The sequence below is a fragment of the Aulonocara sp. 'chitande type north' Nkhata Bay genome, linkage group LG7 (assembly GCF_057382095.1).
Source record: "Aulonocara sp. 'chitande type north' Nkhata Bay isolate Kocher_YH1m ecotype deep benthic linkage group LG7, A_spYH_male_GT1.1, whole genome shotgun sequence".
Taxonomy (NCBI): Eukaryota; Metazoa; Chordata; class Actinopteri; order Cichliformes; family Cichlidae; genus Aulonocara; species Aulonocara sp. 'chitande type north' Nkhata Bay.
Window position 1 is genome coordinate 11735167 of NC_141350.1, and position 15728 is coordinate 11750894.

Consider the following 15728-nt stretch of genomic DNA (forward strand, 5'->3'; position numbering starts at 1 on the left):
CTTCACCCCTACACGCTATAAGAGGTAACATTTAACTGAACTGAACCAAAACCAACCCCCAGTACAGTAGACAAGAGCAGATTAAAATTAAATTCACTTACTCGCAATTTATTATGAATGCCACTAATACCATATTGTTTACTAACACAGATCTGAATGCAGTGTTGACAATAATTAATAATATTTTAGCCTTTCTCTGGATAAAAATTGCATCCAGGTTTCTAGATGTATGTGTTCCTTTTTTAGTACTCTCCCGCCCTCAACCCCAGAGCTGAACTTCCAAATGCCTCCAGTCAGGAAATCATCTGAGTGAGCTCTTAATGAACACCAAAATACAGCACTTGTTATTCCAGCTGTTGATACAGAGAGGTTACTGAGTGCATAAACAAAGGCAGTACATAATTTTCACTCTTCAAAGTAGCTTGATTTATATCATACAAAACAGAATTAATATGCATAATTTGTATCACATGCAGAAAATTTCCAAACATTAGTGCTAGAGTTACCTTGGAGTATTATTTTATTGAGTTTCCCATTTAAGCAGTTGCTGCCACCCACAGTTTAAATCCTTACTCACTGTAAAGTAAATAAAGGAACAATCACAGATTTTTTTCCCAGTGACTAATTCCAGAAGAAGAAGAAGAAGACGAAAAAAAGAAAAAAGAAAAACAATTAAAAGTCCCTTCCCCTTCCCATCCCGGCTATTCCCACGCATTTTTTTGGCAGAGCTCTGCTGATGATCTCCAGAGGCTTTGCTTCTCGAGGAACTTGTCAGGAAAAGATCTACATTTCCCAGGGATGAGTGTGGGTGAAAGTGAGAAGGAAACTGAAAGACAGAGCAGAAGTTTGAGTACAAGCCAGAAAGCGCGAGTTAAAAGTGAAAAGAAGAGTCCGTGTATTGACAGGGGGAAGACATGAGGTTAAGAATTTGAAGACCGGGCTCAGGGTTGCAGGGGATTTGGGATATTCACAGAAAAGGGAAAGAAAAGGCTAAACTGAATAGAAAAATGGCACCTATCTGTCAGGGGTGCCGAGCAGACTTTTGTATGATAAGAGAAGTGATGGCATTAGGGAACCAAGAGAGAAATATAGATCCTTTAATGTCACTTTTGTTCTTCAAACTGTGACCCACTGAACACAAGTGCATTGCTAATCAGTTTAACCCTGTTATACTGGTTCAGCTTTGCAGTTTCACATGATGTGTGCTTGACAGCAGTGCCAGGCCCACTCTGGAGTCAGTGTGGCCTGGAGCCCAGGCCGGGGCAAAAGCCCCGACCTCAGAAGCATACTGACCTGGTAGGGGCACACCTCTCATGGCATTTTGACATCAGGTTCAGCTACAATAGAAATCTCTCCAACAGAATCTTATAGACTACTCAGCCTTCCACTATTATGATATTATCCTTATTCAAATGAGGGTTCATTTCTTTTGTTTTTTTATTTGTCTTTGGTGACATTTTGTTGATGGACTGGGTCAGTCTGATGAGTAGTGGGTCACAAGCTGACAAAAAAGTCAAAACTGGTTTTCTTGGCTGTTCAGAGATAAACACACAGCATGCCTGTTTGCTTAATCTAAGAGACAGATAAGTGACCGAAATGCTCAAATTTGATATGGCTTTATATCTAGGTTAGATTTCCTAGGCATAACACTAATATACAAACTTGCTGATGTCTCATAGATGACATGCTTAGTGCAAACATTACTTAGTGTTATAAAAGCTGTGGCTGAATAAAAAGAAAATACATCAGAAATATTAATTTCAGCACAGAATTAAACACAGTTTTAGTCCTTCCCTTTGTTTAATAGTCTAAGCCAAGGATTACTATCTTGTTTTCTTTCAGTCAGTCTTGTACAAATTCATCTCGGGGGATCTGGAAACCTCATAAGCTCAACAGGAAGTCACTACCGTCACACCCGTTAGGTCAATAAGCATTCATACATCACGGGAGGTCCCACCGTTAGCTGCGGATACATTTACTGTATAAAATGCTGACACAGTTCTTCTCTCAGCTTCTCATGTTCCTTATCTTATTTAGTGCTTTGAAACAACAGCAGTTTTAAAGTTTCATGCACTAATGTCTGTCTTCAGTAGAGCTTTGCAGGGATAAGGATTTGTTTTTCTTAGTTTTTCAGCTTGTTGTGCTTGAGAATACAACGAAGCGTTTAGCATCACATCACCAAGCAAGAAGAATGTCACAATGGTAAAGCCTATCTCTGCTAGCAAAACCCATCACCATCTATCTTCTTAGGCTGGATTTAGGTATGTAGACCTCATGCTCTTGTCAGCATCTTACCACTGGATCTTGAGATTGTTTTATCACAGACGTCTTCACATTAGAGACAGATGAAGCTTTACTCTTTCATTCTGTTCTTATAAAGCCTCATGTCATCATGCAAGGGAATGAAAGAGTGATTTCTGAATGTTATATCATTTAAAAATAAAAAACACTGTTCAGTCAAAACAAAATAAGAATTTTAGAATAACTGTGATTTCAGATCATTTATATGGGCAGGAAAATTGACTGAGTTACAATGAAATTAAATGAAAACGATTTAAAAGCATTGATTACCTTCAAATGAGGAACATGGTCTGCCTATAGACAAATAAGTTATGACCTACTAAATAAAGTGAAAGACTGGCATTTGCCTAACTAATGTTTATATGGCATTGAGGATATGCGTGTATTTTTTTTGAACTGAGATTTGTGACCATTTGTTTATAACTCTGTTACAGTCCCACCATAGCAATGCTGCTGTGCTTGGGATCACTGTTCTGTTGCATGACCCAGTTTTGGAGAGATGGCTTTACTTGACTCTCGAATACCTTAGTATACAGAGGAGTTCATGGTCAAGTAAATGATTGCAAGGTGCTGCAAAGTCCTGCAAGGCAAATCCAAATCTTCACACTGCCACCACTGTGCTTGACGGTGGTGGCGCTTGTTGTAGGGTGCGTTTGGTTTTCGCCAGTTGTGGCACAGTGACTTCTAACCAGACATCTCCAGTTGTTTCATGACTCTTGTGGTTTTTTTCAGATGCAATATTGCAACATTTAACATCCTAAGTGACCAGTAACATCTGAGATAGCGCTCAGGTGTTTTTTGTGTGTGATTTCTCAGAACTAAGGAAGACTTTTGAGTGCTCTTTCTCACTGACAGACTTCATTCTGTTTGGAAATGGTCATAGAATCCTTCCAATAGAGATGTACAACAACAATTGCTTCTCTCTCTCTCTCTCTCTCTTTTTTTTTTTTAAGAAATCCCTCAGTTAGAACATACATACAAAGATAAAACATCTTAAAATGGAAACTAGCAAACAAACTTCCCGTTTGCTTCTAACACTGTTAATGGTGTTTGTTTGTCACTCACAACTTTGGTTAGTAAGTTACATCCATAAACTGTACTGCAGCAACTCAAAAACATACATATCTATTAAATAAGAGTTCTAGACTAGAATCTCACTTTTTATAATCTAGGACCAGTGTCACACACAAATTACTAGGGGTGCAACGATACTCGTATCGATATTGAACCGTTCGATACAGTGCTTTCGGTTCGGTACACAGCAAATTCAAAAGTGTTAAATGTTTTGGTGTTAAGAGTCTTCTTGCAAAAGTAGAGTTAATTTTACTCTAAGTAGAGTCACATTCTTTTAATGTAACTCTGAGGTGTAAAATAATAGTAGTTAAAATCGAGTGTTAAAAATGAGTGTTTCTATGTCAAATCTGGAGGTGTTACAATGGAAACATTAACTCTTGACCTCTTAACTCTGAACTCCTACAGGGGCTATGACACCAATAGAGTAAATTCACAGACTCCGCCCCCAGCACCATAGGCTCCAATCGAAGCTGAAGTGAAGCCGTTTCAGAACATTTGCTCTACATATTTGAGTTGTTTGCCATGCTTGGTAAGTCGTTTTTTCAAAGATTGTTTCAATTATTGTTATTAGCTTTTACTTCTGTGGCTCTTTGGAGTTGAGACAAAGCTGTGTGAAAGGCATTAGCCATGTTGCTCGGTGATAGCATAATATTCTGTTTTAGCTAGCTGAAAGGTATTGTTTGCGGGCAAATACCACAGCCTTGAAAAAAAGCTTGCATGTGAATTTTCAGTCAAACTTTTGGTCAAATACACCTAAAACAATGTCTAGAATGGAAATATTGGTATAATGGTGCTACTTGAAGCCTGAAAATGATCTCCCATAAAAAAATTTAAAAAAAACGAGCAAACAGCAGTAGCAGGCGTCCTGAATGGATTCTACGTTAGCATAGATCCCTCCAGAGTTTTGTGCACACGGTTTAGGTAAAAATTAAAAAGGTTGAGGTTTTACATTTAGTTCAGTATTACCTGTTGCCTGTGTCCTTGTCTTTTGGGAAAATACTTTACACAAGTAATGGCTCAAAAAGGATTCCTTTTTTTATTTTACTGAGCTGCAATTGTTTACTGGATTATTTGTGCCATTAATTAGTGTCAACTAATTTTTTATTCAATCTCCACACAGGATATGCTTGTGAAGATGGAATATGGGGGAGAGCAGAAGTGCGTTGAAGTTCCACAAAGGGATGAATGAAGGACATGCATATTGTATTGAAGAAATAAGTGTTGAGAATGCTGTTATTTGCATTTACCATGTCAGACCTTTTGATAAACAAAATTCTAATGAAAGTGAGAACATGTATACTGTTACATCTTTCAGAAAATGTTTTGAAATTGTGGTGCACAGTTCAGAATAAATGTTTTTCAAAAACCATTGCGTCTTTTTAGTAAATGTTTATTCCCAAAAGAAATTTCTAGAAGTTCAGAACAGTAAAATTCCCGCTTTTTAGAATGAATTAGAAGATCACTCTTACGTAGTTAAACTAAAATACTCTTTGAGAGTTTATATATTAACTCTTAACACCAAGTGTTAAATTATCAACTCCAGACAGATTTGGTGTTTAACACTAAATCAGAGTTAACGTACCAACTCTCCAAAAAGAGTTAAATTAACACTCTCTGGTGTGGACCCATATAGACACTTTAATAGTGTTGAAATCAAATCCGACAGTGTTGATTTGGACATGCTGGATTTGCTGTGTACGCATATGTATCGAACAATACAAACTTTTTTATTTATTTGATCAACTTTTCTTCTGACGATGCTGTCTGTGTTGAGTGCTCAGTGGATCTGCGTTCGACTACTTCTCCTAGGCTGCACTGCACATGGACGAAAGTAAAACAGTATGTCGGATGTGGCACGCAATGCTCAATTGGTGGGAACTAGTGCGTTAGCGCAGTTAGCTTGTTAACGTGTTGACACCGTCCAGCCCCAAGCACGGGGCGATCCGTGGCAACTTGTTAACGGAGATTTGCCGCGTTATGGCGTTAATGTCATTTTAACGAGATTAACGCTGACAACGCTAGTGGGAACACAACGAATATGACAGCACATTTACACCGACATCATCCTAGTGCAAAGTGGAAGTAGACAAAAACAACAAGCACACATGCTACAAACTTTACCCGAGTCATTTAGACAGCCGTTAGCACATGAGTCTCCTTATGGGGACCTGATATGTTTAATATGCTGCTGAGAATATACCCCAGAAGAAACGTATAGTATAGCTTTTATTTTGGAAAGAGTCATTTCTCTGTAATAAACTCTCTTTTCCAAAGATGAGTGATTTCTCGATCAGATATTTTCTTTTTATTATTTTGTTGTTTCAGCAACATTCAATTTAAAAACTGTACTTCTGAGTTAAAATATATATTTATAATTTTAATAAATGACAAATTATAAAGGCATGAACATTTTTTTGTATTGAAAAAATATCGAACCGTGACACCAAAGTATCGAACCGAACCGTGAATTTTGTGTATCGTTGCACCCCTACAAATTACCCACAAGGCCATGTTCCTTAAATGCAAAGTCCCACCTGGAATCACTGCCCTCAATCTCCTATTTCTTTCATCAGTTAACAGTAAGCACAGCGCTTGTTGTCAAATGGATAAACAAATGCTCAACTTGAGGCATCTGAGTAGAATCAGGGATCTTCGACTGATACTTCGACTTTCGGGGGGCAGCCCATGTGTTATCCCATTGCTGTACATGATATGGGTCTTATGTCTCAACTTGGTCACAGGCTACCCAAGTGTCAGTTTGTCTTTATTAAGCAACAAGCAAGTTTAATCAATGCTCGGGAAACTATATGCTTTCTTCTCTCTAATGTGCCATTAAGAGCCATTCAGAGTGACTGAACAGTTGTCACAGAAAGTGGAGAAACACTGAGTAATCAATGATAGTTAAGAACTGTAATTTATCACCTTGCCACCACTGAGGGTTTGCGAAATGAGCCCTCCTGCTTGTAGGAGAGAATATGCTAGGGGAAGCTTGGGTGATACAGTGGCCGAGGCACACAAGGGTCAGGGCCCAATTACTCTTCATCTACTACTCCTCATCACCACTGGCAGAGGCACAGTTCAATTGCTGCATTATCTAAGCATATCAATAGTGCAGAATTAAAAGTCATTGATTTTTTGCAAGTTTGGGGTTTTTTTTTTGCCTCTGGTGAATAGAAGGTAGCAGGAGCTGCAGTACTGAACTGATGTCTTTAAATGAGTAAACGCAAGGTGAGATTGAAAAATTGAGAATTCTGTTTTATGCAATGTAAGCTTTATCAGTAGTATAATACATAATATTAGAAAAAAAAAGAAGTGTCATCATTACATTTATGCCAATACTTTAACATAGAAATTGAATTTCAAAAAGACCACCCTGTTAGAGCCTCATACATCTGGCCATTAAGAGTTCACAGAAAGCTAGAGTCTTTATCATGGCCAGACTTTCCTGTGAAAATGACCTAATAAACATAAATAAAGACACTAGCGACCACACATCAGTCACTCTGTGCATGAACAGTCAGAATGACCATAGCAGGAAAGAGTTGAAAAGGCCAAAAAAGAGAGAGAGAAAATTTTCAATTTCAAGAGCATTATTATTTTCATTAATCATAGCCCTGCCATCAACCTATCCTTATGCCTTAGTGAGAGATCTATTATACGCTCCATTTAGCCTCAGCCATATTACCTCATATGTTTTCCTGGCTGACCAAATAAGACTTAAGAGATAAAACAATTTACTGTTCATTATGATCCATGTCACTGGAATCAATCTATTAACCTGTGTTAACTGGGATGGCTGGCGAGATCCCATGGACTTTATTGAAGTAAAGAAAATGGATATTTATGTTTTGTATGTCTACCATCATAAAATGACCAGGCATTTAATTTGCCCCCTCCAACTCAGTGGATGGCTTTATTTTTCCGGTGGCCAAGGCGCCCTCCTCGCCTTTAAGCAGCCTCTGACCTGTGAAAGATTCTAACAAATTAGCTTCTATTGTGAAGCCAAAGGTGCCATCAATGAAGAGACGCTCCACTGCGCCTAAAGTATGATGGCAGAGGCAAGCAACAGAGCAGAGAACCTTGACATGATTGAATTAACCCTTTGTAGGAAATGTGCTGATAAGGATGGTGGTGGAAGGTGGGGTAAAGGGCTGTATTGCCTCGTATTTACCTCGTCTGACGAGAATCAGATGCTCAACCTGAATGCCGCTTCCTAAATACAGTGATTTGGGGCAGATATTGTAATTATCTGTGTGATATTTAAGTATGCCATTCACTGTTCAGCTTCAGATACTTCCATTATGCACAAAACTTTGGCAAAGTGGCTAAATTGTCTACATGTTAACATTTAGAACTGGCAAAAAATTGTGTAGAATGTAGAAAAATGAAATTGCAATACGGCACCACATGAACCATGCAGGTTCATGCCTTAATTAATGGCCATCGACCTAATGGCGAGGAAAGGAGGAGGACCTGGAAGTTAGTGTTTGTTTTTCCTAAAAACTACATTTTGGGAACAATTTTAATTATCTAAAAGTTGAGACATTAAGTTGCACTTAAGCCCAGATATTATTCGCATTTTAATAGTTTTCCCTTGCTGTCAGTGAGCCACAGGCTGATTGACAGCAGTGGAGCTGCTTCAGTCCAGCACTAAGCAGCTCCAATTTACAAATATGGAGTAATTGTTGTTCATGTAGACAGCTCCAACAATTACAATTTAAACAGACCTACTCTCTCAAGTATCCCCAAGACAGTCAAAAACACATCTTTTATAGATCTTCTATCAGAGTAGAAAGACCTATAGTCTGTTGCATCTTCTAACCTACCTTAAAAGAGATATTTAGTCAGTGAAAACAATGACTAATCCCCCTTTTATAAACAGAAATCTAAAAGAAAAAAACATGCTTTAAACTTACAAAAAGGGTAACAAATTGCTCCCAGGTAGCAACTTATTAATTAACCAACTGAACTACTATATTCGTAATATGTAATTTTGGCATTAATAAAACTTATGGTCAAGATGATCGATGAGATACTTAAAGCAAGCTTTAAGCCACTGCAATATTTTACTTATAGTACAGAAATCAATGGGGAAAAATGAGTCTATATGTTGGGAAAGAAAACGATATACTGCTACATTTAAAAAATAAAAATGAGTGCAAAGCTGTGATAAAGAGGTCAAGCAGTCCAGCAGGGCACAGACATCGTGGCATAAAAACATGGCTTTTATTGCCCAACAAGGATTTGAAGAGAAACTCTGGATGCAGATTTAAGAGGAGGGAACAGGTGTCACTCATTCTGGTTCCATATGAATCCCTTATTCAAAGTCCGGCCCGCAGACCTTCATTAAGATCAATATCCCAGCAAAACTAAGGTATCAGTATGAGAGGACACACTGAGGGAATACAGCTGGTGGAAATTAGACAGTAATGTTCAGTTCAGTTCATTTTTATTTCAAACATTTCAAACATGTGCCTTCACAATCATTACAAAATATCATTCCATTATTTATTTGAAAAGGAGTAGGCTGAAGTATTTACTTATTTGTCCCTACCCCCTCAAGTTTTACCTCTCATTCATTTAATTTTTTTTTTGTCTTAAATTAAACAAACAACATATGAAACATATAAACATATGAAGTAAAACAAAACATAACATACATAAATCAAATGTTCCATCCACTGGGCTGACAAACAAACACAGTGGCAATATACATTGGCTACTTTGTTAGGTACACCTGTTCAACGGCTTGTTAATGTAATTATATCATCAGACAATCACATGGCACTAACTAACTGCAATTCAGGATGTAGACGTCTACAAGACAACATGCTGTAGCTCAAAATGAGTATCAGAATATGGAAGAAAGGTGATTTAGGGCTAGTTTGAATTTAAATAAACTACTGATATACTGAGATTTCCCCACACAAAGATCGTTTACAGAGAATAACCTGAAATAAAAAAATATATAATATAATATAGTGAGTGGCAGTCACTGCATTTTCACTGGCTGAAAATGTCAGATGTCAGAGAAGAATAGGCAGACTGCTCTGCCCATTACAACCAAACTGTGCAGAAGAGCATCTTAGAATGCAAAACATGTTGAACCTTGAAGCAGACTGACTACAGCAGCAGAAGACCACACCAGATTAAAGTCAGTTTAGAATAGTAAACACTGAGGCTACAATTTACACGGACTCACCAAATTGGACAATAGAAGAGTGGAAAAATGTTGCCTGGTCTGATGCATCTCGATTTGTGATATTCAGATGGTAGGATCAGAAGTTGGTGGAAACAATGTGAAAGTACGAATCCATTTTGCCTTGTATCAACATTTACAAGCTGGTGCTAGTGGTGTAACCGTGTTCGGATATAAAAAACAATTCCCCACGGTGTGTGGTTGTTATGCTTAAAGCTCAGGTCCCTATCAGAGGCCTGGGAGATTGAGGGTTCGGCACAGTTTTGTTGCTGCTCCAAGGACTCCGCTCTTCTGCACAGAGATCGTGGATGTTGTTCCTGGGATTTGCTGGAGAAAGTCACCAAGCTTTGGGGTCACTGCCCCAAGAGCTCTCTCTCTCTCTCTCTGTATATCTATCTATAAACACACACACACGCGCATTTTTTTACAAAAATATATTCTAAAAATCTTTACAAATTCTTCAATATTTATTACATTTCATACAGTTATATCATTAAGCTCTTAATGAATATCATAAAAAGACTTCATACATTCTAAAACATATAATATATCTGACATATGCAGTGTTTATAGTGAGAAGATAATTGCATTTGACTGAAACAGGTTCATAAAATTGCTCATAAAGATTTTTGATTCTGTTAGGATTCTATTTTTTCATTTCATTGCATTGTAAAAAGACTGAACAAGGATACTGACATTATCATATTTTTAATCAGACCCCAACACCTGTGACACTTTCCATCAAGAAAAGACAGGGTGCCACCTATGAATATATGTTTGGATAGAAAATTAAGGTCACAGGTTACCGGCATGATCTGCTGTCAAACACAGACTGAAAATGTGCTTATTTGTTTTCTAAGTCAAGACTGATTTCATTAAGACGGAGAAAGGCCAGTGTGACATCAAAGAGAAATTCAGCTTATGTGGTGAGATTAAGCCAAACATAAGTGTGAGGAAGCCACTTGTCTGCCTCAGACGGCAGATTGCAGAGGAATTTGGGTATACTTTTTTACACCTATGTATAAGTCACTTACCTTAAACTGCAAGGTAGGAACAGTTTCTTTAGGTGATGGTTCAAAAGAAAAATATTTCTGTTTATATATCAAAAAATGTGTTCATTAATATGGAGATTCAAACCAAGAACGTGTCCATCTGATTATTAAGCTATCAGGATAGGTAAACACCTTTTAAAATCAAAATGTTGGCTGACACTAGACCCAAATGTCGAGTGGTTTACCCAAGGAAATGTATGCACCTTATGCCTTTAGCAGAAGCCACACAAAGGGAAAAAAATAAATAAAGGGAATGAAGGATCCCATGCCACTGTATTGCCTTTAGGGGACTAGGAGTGTGGAGAGGACAATGGGGTCAGAGCAACTTGATTTGTATCTTATGTCCTTTGGGACAAGAGAATACACCAGTCAAATCCAAGTTACCTGGCCTTTGGCTACCCTGTGGCTCCTAAACAATAAGGTAGGATACTCCTAGATGTCTAGGTGAAGAGTAGAATGGAAACTGCGAGTAAGAGACACAAGGGGAGAGCAGTGGGTGGGGCACTGAAAAAGTCTTTCAGAGGTATGACTGCTAAACGTTATGAAGCTACCATGGAATGGGACCATTTAAGTTTTTACACCAAAAATGATTTCAACCACTGGAAAAAAAAATGTAACCAACATGTCAATTATGTGAGAACAAAAGAAACATATTATCCATATGGCGCATATGATTATTCTTCTTCTTAGTATTTCTTAAATGTCCATACATGAGTTTCAGTGACAAGCACATAGAAACATACTTTGTGCCATGCTGTTGTGCTCTGTGAAGAGGCTCAGTATAACTGTGAGGTAGTCATCAACATGAGCACTTCTCATTAGTATTATACACACTGAAGTGTTTTTGCAATCCGAACATTTCACTTGTCCACAAAACGTGCATTTCGCAGTATTCAGAATAACAATATGCTGCCATTGTACAGATAATTGTAGATCTAATTAACTGAATGAGCGGAGAATCAGAGGAACAGAGAAACTGTTCAAGGGTAAACGGCGTACATCCCAGTGTTTATCATGCATTTCAAGCATACATAACAGAATAAAAACACATTTTCCCATATAATCCAGGCTCAACAGCCAAATAAAAAATAAATATATAAACCAATGAGGTAAAAATTTGTTCTAAAACACAGAGCAAATCTAGGCCAGGCTTGGTGAATGGTGATTTGACATATAAGCTCCTTGTAAGACATACTCTCCAATATGCAACCAAATATTTCATTGCTTATGCTTCTTAATCATTATCAGGTACAGAAATCTGGCCCTAGATTATAATGATTCAGCTGCACTGCCACTCTTAAACCAGCACCATAGATCTGCAAGAATGTGATTTTTGGATAAATCAGTCATTTACATACATCAATAATTAATATGTCCAGAAATCATTAGACTAATCCCATATGGAAAAGATATATATAAATCTTATAAAGTTTGTATCTGTCTTGTGTGAAACTTGTATGAAAAGCATACAAGGGTGAAAACAGATATAAGATCCCTTGAAAAATTATATAATGAAACTTGTATGTTTTGGATACTTACTAAAACAACATATGAAAGTAATGAGAACGTGGCCACTTTCATGAGTAAATCATATAGGTTTTTACTATTTCTTTTCCATATGGGATGTAACTGCAGCAATAACAAAAATCAAGTTTGGACAACCGTAAAAGTTACATTAGAACAAGATTGCAATCTCGGCTGCATCTTGGTAGGCACCGCTTAATAAATAGAAACTTAATGACTTTTGAAGAATGTAGGTCTGAAGCAACGATTTGTGGTATTATGAACAATTCAATAATATTAATGATCTCTACTCACAGACAGCTGGAGAGATCCCAGTACTGCTTGACTGCATTCACAAATGGCCATGGAGTACTTAAAACTTTGCTTCCCACTATTTTGGGCTGTTTTTTGTTTTATCTATAATGTGCTTACATCCCTTATTAGCATTGAACTATTTGATGATAGTCATTAATACCAAAGTCTTTTTTTCCCTTGATTTTTTATTTATTTTTTTTGTTACATAACACTGACATTCCAAGAAAGAGCCAAGCGATAATGATTAGGTCTTAATGACACAAGGCCTCTCCAGGGCTGTTTATGGCTTCTCTCAGATTTAGTTGGTTTTAGTGCTGAACAACAGAGTACATGTTGAGTTTAATGGAATAGCAGAAGCTTATGTTACAGTCAAACTAGGAGAAAACAGTGGTTGGAGACCACAGCATGATCAAAGTTATTGCAATGGTGTACAATAAACTTGCAAACCTGTTGAAATGTTTGCTTCAATGACAGGAAGAAGGTCTGCAGCCACTTACACTGTTGAATATATAGTTAGCATCCATTAGCTACTTAGAAATGCTAAATTTCAATGTGAATGCAGCTGAAAACTGACATAAAGAGAAAATAACGTGACTTACTAGAAACTGAATAAGTTAGCTCCGTGCCTGCTGGATATGTCAGCAACTTAATATACTGTAGTAAAAAAACAACAAAAATAGTGATTTAATTCAAGATTGCTTAAACCATGAATATTGTACTCCAGTATGTTATGTTGTGTTTTAAATAAAATTTCAAAGAATTTACACGCAGCAGTGATTTTGTTATGCTGCTCATCAGCTGAACCCCATAGGCAATCAAGTCAGCTTGAACTGAGGTTGTCTTCACACTACACTAACCCATACAGATGAAATGGCTCTGGTACCCTATTATCAAGCTATGATATGACATGTCTCACATAAATAACATCCACAACTTATCCTTTCTTTGCCTTCCTCTGTGATATGAGTTTGTCAGGTGTGTATTGACACGTTTTGGCTTCCAATGAAAGCATCACTACAAGAAAGGTGGAAAATCAATACAAAAAATATTATCTAGTTTAGATGAGGTTGTAAGGTTACTCTAGTATGAACACATAAGCAACACACCTCAGCTTATATCACCTATAGGTTGTAGGATAGAAACAGAAAGGGAAACGCACACAATGCACACCTGATCATGTATATTGAATGCTAATGAGATGAATGCAATATAAATTCAAATAACACACTAATGTGTTTATAAATTAACAAGTTATTCAGAGTTGGATCATTATATTACAGTGAAACACCACATCATCTCACTTGTAATCTTATTTTTCACTGTTTCCAAACCAGTTCCACTTGAATGGGGGTTTATTTACTCATGCCAAATTGAATTAAAGATATCTTACTTCTTATTCAAACCTGCTCCTTTCTATTCCTGCGATGTTTATTTGTACAATTCAATTTTTTCCCCTAGCATACTGTATCTATTAAATTTTAGGTACTGTACATTATCTTACATTTCACCCTCCAAATTGCATGCTATTCCTTCCACTTTAACTGGTCATTCGGTGACTGACTTTCTATTTTTGCTTGGGTTTATTCAAAAGTAAATTAGTAGGCCAGTAACCAGCGCTGGACTCACCTATTTGTGTGTTTAATTGGCCATGTTGTCGCTGGAGTTAATTGGTTCTCTGAGTCCAGGTAGTTACTAAATGTTTGGCAGCATTAGAACCTCAGCACTTTTCCATTAATGGTGCGTGAAATGAAATGTTTGATACTGCAAATAAAATCAGTGATATTCAAGGATGTTATGGTTGGTAATGTGTTGAAACTGCCATTTAATGGGTCCTGGAAGATTGGGGTAGTGTCAGCCGGAACCGCCTGGGCCCTCTCCTGACATTGCTAGTTGCCTCTCCATTCCCTTAACGACTGTCTACACTGATTACACAGACCCCCCAAAAGCTTAAAGCTGGGGAAACAGTCTCTATTAGTAGTCCAATTAGAGTCATTAGCATATTCTACTTCATTTTGATGCAATGATTATGCTCCACAAAATATAAACCTTATATGGAGGAAAATTACAGTCGACGAGAGCGTCTGAGGAGGAAAAAAAAAAATCTGGTCTGTTGAGAAAATGGTGAACAATTCTGCAGAAATAAAAAACAAATAAACTGTTTTGTTTTTATTAAATGATGACAGGTGTAAATGGTGTATTAAATTATGTTTCCAAGGGACAAGTGCTGTCTTGTAAATTTTCTGAAAGTAGTTGCTATTAAGTGCAATATCTCTTATTAGACCAACTGTAGAAAGAATAAGAAAACACCATTAAGTACTTTGATCAAAATGACAATCATGAACGTATTATCAGTATACACTTAAAAGAACATAACCCATAAAAAAGGATTTGTAGAATAGTGGAAGCCAATGTTGGCTATGATCATTTGGATAAACTTGCCCTTTAAAGATCCCAGTGCGAGTGACACCCTCCCTTATGTCCCACAACACAAAAGTAACAGCATTAATTAATTAATAATTTGCCTGTTGCTAGGTTTTAATGTTTAGAGAGGTTAGCCTTTATGATAAACAGGGGTTGAAGTGGAATGAACAATCCAGATCAGTGTTCCAACATCTTCATTTAATGAGCAATTAAATATGATGGGCAGGTTAATTAATCTTTCTGTCAAATGAGTTAACTTTTCACGTGCTGAGGCCTGGAATTCCCTTCGGTGATGGCATGAAGTACTTGCTCAGTCACTCTCCGGCCTTCAAGGTGCAGACTGACATAAAGTTACAGTCACGAGACTTTAGCATCTAGCTAAGTTAGCAGAAGACGAAAAAGCAGGAAGAGATTAAGTTTGTTTTGCTTTTTTGAAGTGGTAGGTAATTTCAAATGCACCTTTTTAATAGACCAAACAAATATCACCAACTGTTTCTGTGCAGCTTATCAGAAAATGTGTTCCCTAGCTAAACAGTAGGGGTGCAACGATATTCGTATCGATATTGAACCGTTGATACAGTGCTTTCGGTTCGGTACGCATATGTATCGAACAATACAACATTTGTAATTTATTTTATCAATTTTCCTTCTGACGATGCTGTCTGTGTTGAGCGCTCAGTGAATCTGTGTTCGACTACTCCGCCTAGGCTGCACTGTCGAGCGCAGATCCACTGAGCGCTCAACACAGACAGCATAGTCAGAAGGAAGAGCGCAGGGCACCTCCCCCACCCTCATTCAGTTCTGGCGTTTGGAATTATTTTGGTTTTCATGTGACGTATGACCCTGAAGGTAAGCGAGTCATG

The 15728-nt window shown here is 37.4% G+C and overlaps 1 protein-coding gene across 1 annotated transcript in view; it reads left to right on the forward strand.

The window, feature by feature from the left end:
- Nucleotides 1-15256: 15256 nt before the first annotated feature.
- lysmd4 (LysM, putative peptidoglycan-binding, domain containing 4) overlaps nt 15257-15728 on the forward strand; it is a 126309-nt gene continuing 125837 nt past the window's right edge. Inside the window, exon 1 of the mRNA XM_086298591.1 lies at nt 15257-15304. The gene's annotated coding sequence lies outside the window, so the exon portion shown is untranslated. The remainder of the gene's footprint in view (nt 15305-15728) is intronic.